The 10,821-nt window shown below is 31.0% G+C and overlaps 2 long non-coding RNA genes across 2 annotated transcripts; one reads left to right on the top strand and one right to left on the bottom strand.

Moving 5' to 3' along the window:
- Window positions 1-2,182: 2,182 nt before the first annotated feature.
- On the bottom strand, window positions 2,183-2,623 carry LOC115883396. Its single transcript, XR_004050372.1, has 3 exons — window positions 2,585-2,623; window positions 2,327-2,529; window positions 2,183-2,265 (listed from the first exon to the last, which is right to left on the bottom strand). It is a non-coding gene; the product is annotated as an uncharacterized LOC115883396 (long non-coding RNA).
- A 2,235-nt stretch (window positions 2,624-4,858) lies between these two features.
- LOC115883394 lies at window positions 4,859-5,697 on the top strand. The gene is made up of 3 exons (XR_004050371.1): window positions 4,859-5,016; window positions 5,074-5,314; window positions 5,681-5,697. It is a non-coding gene; the product is annotated as an uncharacterized LOC115883394 (long non-coding RNA).
- Window positions 5,698-10,821: the final 5,124 nt, after the last annotated feature.

Here is a 10,821-nt window from a genome sequence, read left to right as displayed (position 1 = left end):
GTTTCGAAACATCATCGTATTGGTACTTACATAAATTTCACCTGTTTATATATTACGTAGTATAGTATACTGAAGAGAACTTTAACTAAATTTGAGTTTACTTAAAGCAACTAACGATTTCATTGGGATAATTGAAACTGGGTTTAAACTGATTGATAATTGTGTTCGTTTTTAAATAAATGTTCACGTAGGATAGTTATATCTGACTTTTTATTCTTGATGAACATAATAGACCCTTATTGCTGTTGATTATTTTATTTTAGCTATTTCATGATCAAATTTTTCTTACTGGTTTCTTACTTTACCTTTTCATACCCAAAGTGAGTGGCGCCCTTTTCTGTCTTTGACCATTACTATTTGAATACTTAACATCAATTTTAGAATCTTTGCAGCCTATACATTATTACTTTTATTTTATTATTTAACAACATTATTAAGTCACCACAGGTCCCAAGCCTTACCTACGAACCCAGCTCTCCTCTAACCCTGAGCAACGGATACCTTTTTCTTTCTGTTTGAGTGATGACAGAAAAAGTCGTCACAAAACCAACATTTTTAAATTACTGTATGCAGTTTTTACTGAATAAACATTTAAGATCTTAATAAAAATATCGTTTAGGAAACCATTGTTTTATTTAGAAACATACATAGTATAATCTTAATGGGTTTTTGTAAGTTTATTATGGCACAGAAAATACTAACTATGTTATCTAGTTTTTGAACCATTGCTGAAGAAATAGTAGAGTGGGGTCCTAACATTTTAAAATGTCGCAAGCGATTTATTATACGTTCAATATGTATTCGCACACTTGCAATTCGTTTTGTAAACAGAACGTCATCCTTGGTCATTTTTACATTACTTATAACACTTGGAGGTCTGATCAATGTACATTTTTTTCCCTTAGGGATGTTTCATTTTGTTTAAAACCTCGGTCTGCCATAATAACGCAATTTTCTGGAAGAACTTTTAAATATCCACAATCTTCAAAAATTGCAACATCGCTTGCGCGTCCTCCATACCCACAAGATATAAAGTTTATGAAACCATCAGGAGGGGGTACATGATATCAAATACTTTATAGTGTTACACTCTTTATACTCGAACCAAGTCAGCGCCTGTTGAACAGAAGCAATCAATTTCCAAGCAGTCGGTGAACTGTACATTGTAAAAAGACATTCGAAATTGAATGGAAAGATTTGAATATATAAAATTTATATAAAAATTGCCGACTCTGAACTGTCTGGAACTTAGAGAGGTAAAAAGTAAAGTGCGTGTTGAAAAGTAGAGTAAAAAGCGACATCTTGGAACTGAATTGAATTAAAAAGTGTGATTAAGTGTTAAAACTATACCTAGTAGATCCTTTGTTTGCGTAAAATACAAACGTGTCTGAACAGAGGCTATATAATTTTACAATAAGGACTTTCCATCGACTAATAATAATTCAAGGGTCGTTTATGACTAAGCGTAAAACAGAATCGGTACAAATAATTCTGAATACAGTGGCGTAACTTGTAGTACAGATAAAACTTGACTACAACTATATCTAACTAATCTAATTAAATCTAGACAGGGATACAAGAAAACGGCGCAACGGATCCGTCTGTTATGTCTCTGGTAAAGCGCTACGCGCCATAGAGAAAGTTAATAGTTTAGAGAGTGGTGAATCGCGTGGTAAAATGTTGGGAGATTGCGCTTTTAGCGCCCTCTACTTGGCTACAGGTACGAACTATGAAAGAGCGGGAGATTTAAATTATTATTATACTTATTATTTTTAAGGCAATTAAAACTAAGAGTGCCCTTAACCAAAAACAGTGATATAAATGGAGATACCTACTCAAATTTTTTATATTATCATGATACTAAAGGATATAAATACAGCATTTATAATCCTTTTACACCTTTTTATTCAAAGTCTTACACGCTAATATAAAATTTGACTATTTCCATTTATTTCACTATTTTTGGTTAAGGGCACTCTTAATTTTAATTTTCCTTTTTTTATGGGAAAACGATTAAATGGGAAGAATTGAATGGGAATGGAAAGAATGACCAATTATTGTATTTTGTATTAATTTATAATACCCCTATTCTACTAATATCTAGCTACATTGTACTTACAGTTAAATAGCTACATAGTACTAGTTATATACATATTTACAGTTTTATGCTGGCTATTATTTCTTTTCATCGTGCTATCAATTGATTCGCTCCGACTTGAGTACTATACCTCGAGATGGCTCCAGGAATTATTTACCTTTACAGGCCTAGAATATGAAGATTCACAGTAGAATTTTTGGTTTTACTGCCTATTCGAAACAAACCTACCCCCCTACATCAAGGGACATACAATTATGCCTTGTTCTCGGCCATGATATTCCTTCCATTCTATATCCAACATCCAACTTAGCACACCTTCTGGTTCACAACAGGGCCTAGACTGGTCGGATGACATTTTAACAGAATAGCCCTTGATATCTCTTTCACACTTTTATTTAATAATTAAATAGGAGGGCTGGATGGTATAATTTCTAGAAAGAATAGCCTGTGAAATAAAAACTTCTGCATGGACATTACCTTTCTTACCTTTGTCTGCTATTTTTTAATAAAAAACAACTGTTTAGTTGCAGAAAATAAAATTAACAATCAAAAATTTCTTAAAAAATGATCAAGCCTTGTACTACGCCGCGTGCCGCTTTTTGAACAAACAACAAACAAAAGAATGAGGTTAGAGGCGTTGCCAATGTCAATTTTCTAAACTACCCAAAAATCTAAATAAAATTCGCCAATTTGGGGAGAAAAATGTCCCGATTCACCAAAAATTCCCCATATGATTATTTTAACAAAAAAAAAATAATTTTAATAAAAATACAATATTTATTATATATATGTTAGAGAGATTAAACTGTAAATTACCTCCTTGTTTTTTAATCCCTTCCCTAGTAGTCATTAAATAATTTGAGGTCACTAAATTTTCTTTCAACTGAAGCATTTGCAAAGGGAAGCACAAGTAAAAAGCAGATTATAATTTTTAAGTTGGGAAAGATATATCGTCCCGCTCCGTTTTTAAAGCTAAAAATTTTACGCCATTTTCAATCAGCAATAAAATGTTGAAACTCCCCTTATTTTCACCCCCTATTGCTAAAATCCCCACAAAACTCCCAATCGGCTCCGGATTCCCCAAAATTTGGGGAATTCCCCACAAATTGGCAACGCTGGAGGTTAGCGTGTTCTTTCTGAATATGCTAAGACTAACGGACTAGTGTCGAAACACAGATAGCTAGATGGACGTATTTCGGCACTTGCGTCGATGCGCTACAGGTACATTTGCCTGCGCGTCGTATGTCTTCTGGCAGTCTTTTAATTTTTCTGTTTGTCTATGCTACGCGCGATTAGCGAGCATGTGACGTCACACCCATGGTAGCTCTCGTGGCAGCGTTTTCCCGCCTCGACGAAAGGATTCAAATTGAATTACGAATAACTCGAAAAGTATATGAGTATTTGTTTTCAAACTTTGTACGGTCTTTCAATATGTACAAATTTATAATTTGCAGTAGAAAACTAAATTTTGTTGACAGACCTATTGTCAGTAGTGGCTTACTAATAAACAAATTTGCCTAACGGACAAAAAAATGCTTAACGATTCGGAAAGTATATCTCTTTCCGTCGTCAAAAGCAAAAAACACAAAGAACAAAGAAAAAAACTGTTTAAAATATCTAAATGCGACTATTCGAGAACACTTTAGATGTTTTAAAACAGATACGTCTACACAAACCGTTGACGTTCTGTTAAAATGGCATTATATCCAAGTTAAACTTCAAAATTAACAATTACTACCTGATAACATCTAATTACTTAATATAAGATAAACCCAAAAAGGTTCAAACTTTCTGTATGATTATTTTTAAATTGTTTATAATTTTTAGGCATGTTATGATTATTTATGTTATGTTCTTTAAAATCAAAGAAGCGATTGCCATACATTACTAACATCTACAGATGCATGAGCAATACATTTATTTTTATTAGATTGTATTAAAAAAGTCTCTTTTATTTTTCTTTTAGAGTAGTAGTGGGAACTATCGAATGAATACTATCGAAACATTCGATAGTTGCAATTCATTCGAATAATTCGATAGCTAGTAAGAAAACATTCGTCGAAAACTATTCGAATAAAAATTATCGAATAGATGCCTCATCTGCCTTGAAATATTGTATTCTAGTAATTCGGCAGCAAAAACCATTAATTTATAAAATTCATTCATTTATCAAATTCATTTATTCGTCAGGATCGATTTTAATGAAATATAAACTGGATTTTAGTTAGGTTTCTTTCCTAGAAACCCGACAGCGGTCGGTGGCAATGCTATGAAAGAAGCCGGCATCTTTGATTTTTTGCGGAGTCAAATAAAGATAAGGACACATTATTTTTTTTATTGAGGTGCTAGTATTTACAAAGAAAATACATTATGAAGGGCGCTGTTGCCATATATTCGTATTAGTTGGTATTAGCCAGGGTTGCCAGACGTCCCGATTTAGGCGGGACTGTCCCGATTTTAATCGATGTGTCCCGATATGTCCCGCGGCCCGAGACTGTCCCGATTTGTCCCGCATCTCGTTCTCTGCTTTCAAATTCCCAAAATCTTCCTTCGCCACTATAGTAGGAGACAATGGCATCATGCGTAAACTCTGTTATCGCCTCGTGTTCGCCTCACCGTTTCAAGTATCGACGGTTTAAATACATGACATATCGATGCATCATTGCCATTCCTACTGATTCTTCTTTCTCTCTTCTTTTTCTTTCACGGGATTTAGTCGCTTGTCGCTTACGTTTTGTCGCAAGGTCTTTTGTCTTTAATTTTAAAAGACCTTGTTGTAGTGTACTTCTGTTCTGTGGTGTACTTGTACTTTGGTGTTTGGTGTACTTCACAGAAGGTAGAAGGTGTACTTGCTCCTTGCTCCGTGTCCGTGGTCCGTGCAGTGAGTGCTTTACCCGAGATCAAACGCGTTATGTTGAGTTAATTTGCTGCATATTACGTACATTTTAATATTATACGTAATTATATAATTATAGGTTAATTCTTTTTTTTTGCAACAAAATGGATTCAGATTCCTCAGTGTCCTCTGATGAGATTGACTGGCTAGGGGTAAATTGTGGTGTTTTTGAAGATGATGTGGTCAATGTCGTCAATGACGGAAATTCCCGAGAATTTGACAACGGTGTTAACGATGTTAAAAAAATCAAGAACTTTTCCCTGGAAAATACAGCGGCGGCTGCGTGTTCCATTTTGCAAAAAAATAAAAGAAAAAGAGAGGTAGGTATATTAAACTATTTTCATATACAGAATAATCCACCAAAAAGATACGAGGTTTGTTAAATTAGAAAAAGTTGCGCATTTTTGTGCTCAATAAAGTTACGTTTACAGAGTTGCCAAAATTTCATTTGTTTCCAATATACAGGGAAATATGTACAAAATGTGTAACATTTATTTTATTAAAAAAATAACTCAAAAACTATTAATAATTATAGAATCATAAGTTTTGTGCACAAATTTTATATTTTTTTTTTTTCTACAAAATATGCTACTTGGAAAATTCACCAAATGTATAGCTGTTCAGATATCGATACCAACTTATTTAATTTTTTTTTTAATACGGACTTTTTAAAATATATTTTACAGACGTCTGGTAACAAAAAATGGCCATCATCGAGGGGGTTTTCTTGAGTACGGACCTGAGAATAATCGGTAATAGTGGTTATCGTCAGCATTTATTATAATTTCTTAGCAATCATGTTAACTTTATATTATCCCCTTTGTTGATAAAAAAACAACTACCTACCTATATACTATCTTATTTTTTAATAAAATATAAATAATGTTAATATGTTTATTATATTTTTCGTTTAGTGCTTGTGTATTTTCATTTTAAAACATTTTTTATACCACAATCCCTCAATAAATTATTATTTAAGATATTAAAATAAACATTTTTGGGCGTGGCACCCAAACATTTTCACCTCCGGCGGTCATTCAGTGCGTCCCGCTTTTTCTTCTTCTAAATATGGCAACCCTGGTATTAGCAAAGAATATTATGCTCTAGGATTAGTTAGTTAGGGATAGTATGTCTAATGTTTTGCATTTTTTTATTAATATTCTGTTATTACACTGCAATAATACTTTTTATTTTAGATGTAGGAAAATTATTTTTAATGTTTTTAAGCAAAGACTGGTTTAATAAATAATAATAACAGTAATAATTTGTTATACCTATTAACAACAAAATTTAAAATCATTTAATAATATAAACATTTTTTTTAAGTAGTAGCAAAATATAAACAACAAATAGAAGTCAAAAGTATTTATATTAGATCCTATTTAAAAATAATATAGTCTCTAAATAGCAACGTTGGTTTATTAAATAATAATAGTTACAGAACTAATTTGTTATATCAACAACAAATTTTAAAATCATGAAATATAAACATTTATTAATTTTCTAAGTATGCAGTGTAATGGAAGGAAAATATAAATAAAAAATTAGAAATCAAAATTATTTATATTACTTTTTATTACTTTATATTACTATTTAAAAATAATATTTACTTTTACTGGCATTTACTTTAAAAAATAAATGAAATATTCGCAAAAAACTACATGTAAGAGAATTAGCATAAATAAAATACAAACATTGTTAACTTTTTTTTAAATTGGCACGTGTAAAACTTTCAATTTAATTTTCTCACCCCAAAATTTGAGTTCAATAACCATTTACTTAACCACATTACTTGTGACATTACTTAAATATGATTATTAAGTTCAACTAATTCATATTATTAAAACATCCAAAATACAAATATGTATTTTTAAAATTAATTGTTCATTTCATCTCTTCAAAATTGTTACTTCTCAAAATTTCCCATTAAAAAATGCAATCTAACCTAACCATAATAGACCATATAAAATTAAATAATTGAAATATCGGGCTACGGAAAATCACACAAATTTTCGGAAAAATTTTGACCACTTCGCACACAATCGTCAATTAAAAAAAAACTACTATTTTATATTTTAAATATTTTAATAAACGCAAAAATAGCATAGTATTTACAAGGCGAAGTTATAAAAATTTGGAAGAACTAATAATGCCACTGACGCACACAAAAATCAAACGAATACTAAATTTCATTTATCAAAAACATTCGATAGTCGTGGCTCGTGGCGCAACGATAACCATTTAGTCGCACGGCGAGGTTGTCACTTAGTATACAAATGAATGAATTATTTTATTCGAATAAAGCCATTCGATAGTTGAAATCATTCATTCAGTAACCATTCGATAGTCTAATTCATTCGATAGTTCCCATCGCTATTTTAGAGCCTATCACATCTTTCATTATAAATTTTGTATTGTAAAAATCTATTCTGTGCACTGTGTCCCATGAATGCTGCCAAATCTTAGATTTGTCAAAGTTGCCCTTTCTTAAGTAATCTTTATGTTCTTTAATCCATTTTTTGGCATCATTTGGTTGTACAGGGTGGGCGAAATTCGACATTTTTAAAGGAAAATACACTTTTCTGAGATAGACGAAAACTAATATCAGTGTCTGGAGCTCAATTCTTATCAAAACATGATGGTAATAACCGAACATCAGTATCAGTTACCGTTTTTGGAGTTAGAGGGTGTTTTTCAATAATGTGCATTTTTTAAAGCCATTTTTTTGCTATGGAAAATTTTGTATTTTTATGAAAACATTTCCAAAGCATCTTTTTAAGTAGAATTTAATGGTATAAGTTTAATTTTTTAAAAATTAACGATTTAAGAATTATCAATAGAAAATGTTTGGGACAGCCTTTCACAACAACATAAAAATAGATACAAAACAAACATATATTTTTTGAAATATTTAATTTGTAAATAATATATTGACATCTATTGTATCTCTGGGGATATAAATACCGCTTATATGATGATGTATTACGATAACGACCTAGGGGAGTGCCTGACGGTCCATAGCTGTCACATCTCCCCTTGTGCCTGTCAGGCATGTCGGGCAAATTGAAAATATCTCTCAAAAATCGTAAATATTTTTTAATGGATTTATTAGCTATACGTGCCTTCAATATTTTTTATTATGAGGGGTTGGATAGAAAATAGCATGAATCATTAACTAAACAATTTAACAAATCAATTTTAAACCAATTTTGTAAGTAACTGAGTTTTTACTTACATCAGATCTTTTACTATAGTGTGTCCAACGAGAAGATCCTTGACAGTGATAGATGTGTCTGTCATTTTAATTTCAAAGTAGTTTATTTTATTTTACAAAGAAATAAGTTGCTACAACTGGAACGCATAGCAGGAAATATTTATAATTTGATTGACAAGATGACAAGTGATTACTTCAAAATATTGTGAAAAAAACTGTATAAAACTGAAAAAATGTAATCGAGTTATTTTATTTAATAAAAACGGTATGTGTTAATACAAAACAAACAAGAATAAGACACTACATACCAAAAAAATATAAAAAAGAACTATTATTTACTTTCAAGCTTTATGAAACTACCCGCATTTATGATTATATTTATCAATATAACTTATGTACAAATACAAATTTGTAATATTCCACTGGAATAAATAAAACAACATAGGTAAATAAAACAAACTATTTTATTAGTAATAACACGTACCAAATGTTATACCTTAAAGGTTGATTAATTAACTTTAATCTTAATTTTTTTAAACCAGTACCTTTTGACATTATTTTTCTGCAGTACTAAAATCCATTATTTACCTATCGTGTGATTTCGATATTTTACAGCTACTCCAGTTTTTAGTATGTGTTTAGTTTGATCCTTCTACCATATACGAGATGCACTTATCTACGACGAAATGGTATACAAACTTTATCGATGGCAACTTCATTGGTGTATAAGGGCGGATTTACCCAATTTCTTAATTGCTATTCCTTAATTCTTATTTCTTAGTCTCTAATTTGTAATTCTTAATACACAATTCTTTATCCCTTATTTTTTTAGAGACAGTTATCCAATGTCTTAATCCTTATTTCTTAATTCTTAAAACTGACACTAGTAGATCAAATCAAATCGTTTTTATTTCGCTGTGTTATTGTGTGCAATGAGGTCCATACAAAAAATTGCACCACTTTCGGGTTTGTTTATAACCATGGCTTGTTGTGTCGCTACTCTCGTGATTCGCCACCGAGGTTGTAGGCGATTTGGGGTTCGCCCCATGAATAGAAGAAAGGACATGGAAGGCAATTTTGGAACTCTAATACAAGACATGCCTTCCTTGGAATGGGACGAACAACAGTTCACAAAATACACAAAAAATTAACATTTCAAAATTTCACGCATGCGCATCTACACGTTTTCCTTAATCGCTAATTCGTAATCGCTAAAAAGTTAAAAGTTGGGAACTTTCAAAATAAATAATGTGTTCTTTTTTTATAAATTGGATTAGGATCGAAAGAAATCAACAGAAGTCCTTTTTTTTTAAATTTGTCGACGTTTCACAAAATTTATTTGCATCTTCAGGACACTACAAAGAGGAGATTAATTAATATAATTAATTAATCTCCAGGTAAAAATTATATTAGTATTTTATCAACTAGAATTAGTTGCTCTCTGTATACGGTCAACGTAGGTACATCTGCACTGCTTGTCTGTGAAAGGAAAAGATTTTCGTGATATTTCTCTATACATAATTGTGTTATATGTTTTTTTTTTTATGTAAGTGTGTTATGTGTTTTAAAAGGAAAAAAGGGATATTACCACTCCTTCTATACCATCCGTGTATTAATGGATATGACTAAGAAAGTCCAGATTTAAATGTGAGTAACATATACATATATTTTATTTTAATTGTTAACATTAGGTAGTTTTACCAATTGTATATGTGTGGAATTCCACTGATATGTATTTTAAGTTGTTTGTTAAATTTTTTGAAAAAAACTTTTATTTGATTGTAATTTTTGCTCTCTTAACTTTGTAGTGTCCTGAAGATGCAAATAAATTTTGCGAAACGTCGACAAATTTAAAAAAAAGGACTTCTGTTGATTTCTTTCGATCCTAATCAAATTTATAAAAAAAGAACACATTATATATTATTGGATCGACAACAATAAAAATTATATTTCAAAATAAAGAATTACGAACCGTGGTTAAGAATTAAGAATTAATTGACATAAAGACATTGTATAACCAAACTAACTGCATAACACGTATTTTATCTTTTTATAATTTAGCGAATAAGAAATAAGAATTAAGGAATAGCAATTAAGGAATTGGGTAAATCCGCCCTTAGACTTTCTGCCTGGGCAGCGAATATTAACCATAAACTGTGCTCTGGGTCTACAGTTAATTTTCACTCGATTTTTCCTCCACTTGACTTCAAAAGACACAAAACACACGTAATAATGTCGCGACCCCGTTTTAGAGGGTTGCGGCTAGGGACGTTTTAGGTATCGAAGATCATTAAAACAATCAATATATATAAAAACAAAATATAAATTTATTAAAGAATTAAATACATTAATTTAGGTAGGAGAAATGTCAAGCAGAATACCTTTTGACCAATAAAATATACTTAGAGAAAATATATAAAAATATAAACTTACTTTACTGTCACATTATGATACTTGGAGAACTCAACTCAACTGAACAGCATGACTTCTTCATTCGTTCTCCCCCCGAGAGAGCCCTCGACTCTCTCTCTGATTTACTTTTTTAATTATTCTCCCATATTGATATTTACAACCATAAGAATTAAACAAAGTTCACCTTCAGACCTTAGTCTG

The sequence above is a fragment of the Sitophilus oryzae genome, unplaced genomic scaffold (assembly GCF_002938485.1).
Source record: "Sitophilus oryzae breed Bouriz unplaced genomic scaffold, Soryzae_2.0 scaffold_1898_pilon_pilon, whole genome shotgun sequence".
NCBI classification, from domain to species: domain Eukaryota; kingdom Metazoa; phylum Arthropoda; class Insecta; order Coleoptera; family Curculionidae; genus Sitophilus; species Sitophilus oryzae.
The sequence above is the reverse complement of the archived record's forward strand: the minus strand, read 5'-3'. Positions and strand labels throughout refer to the sequence as shown.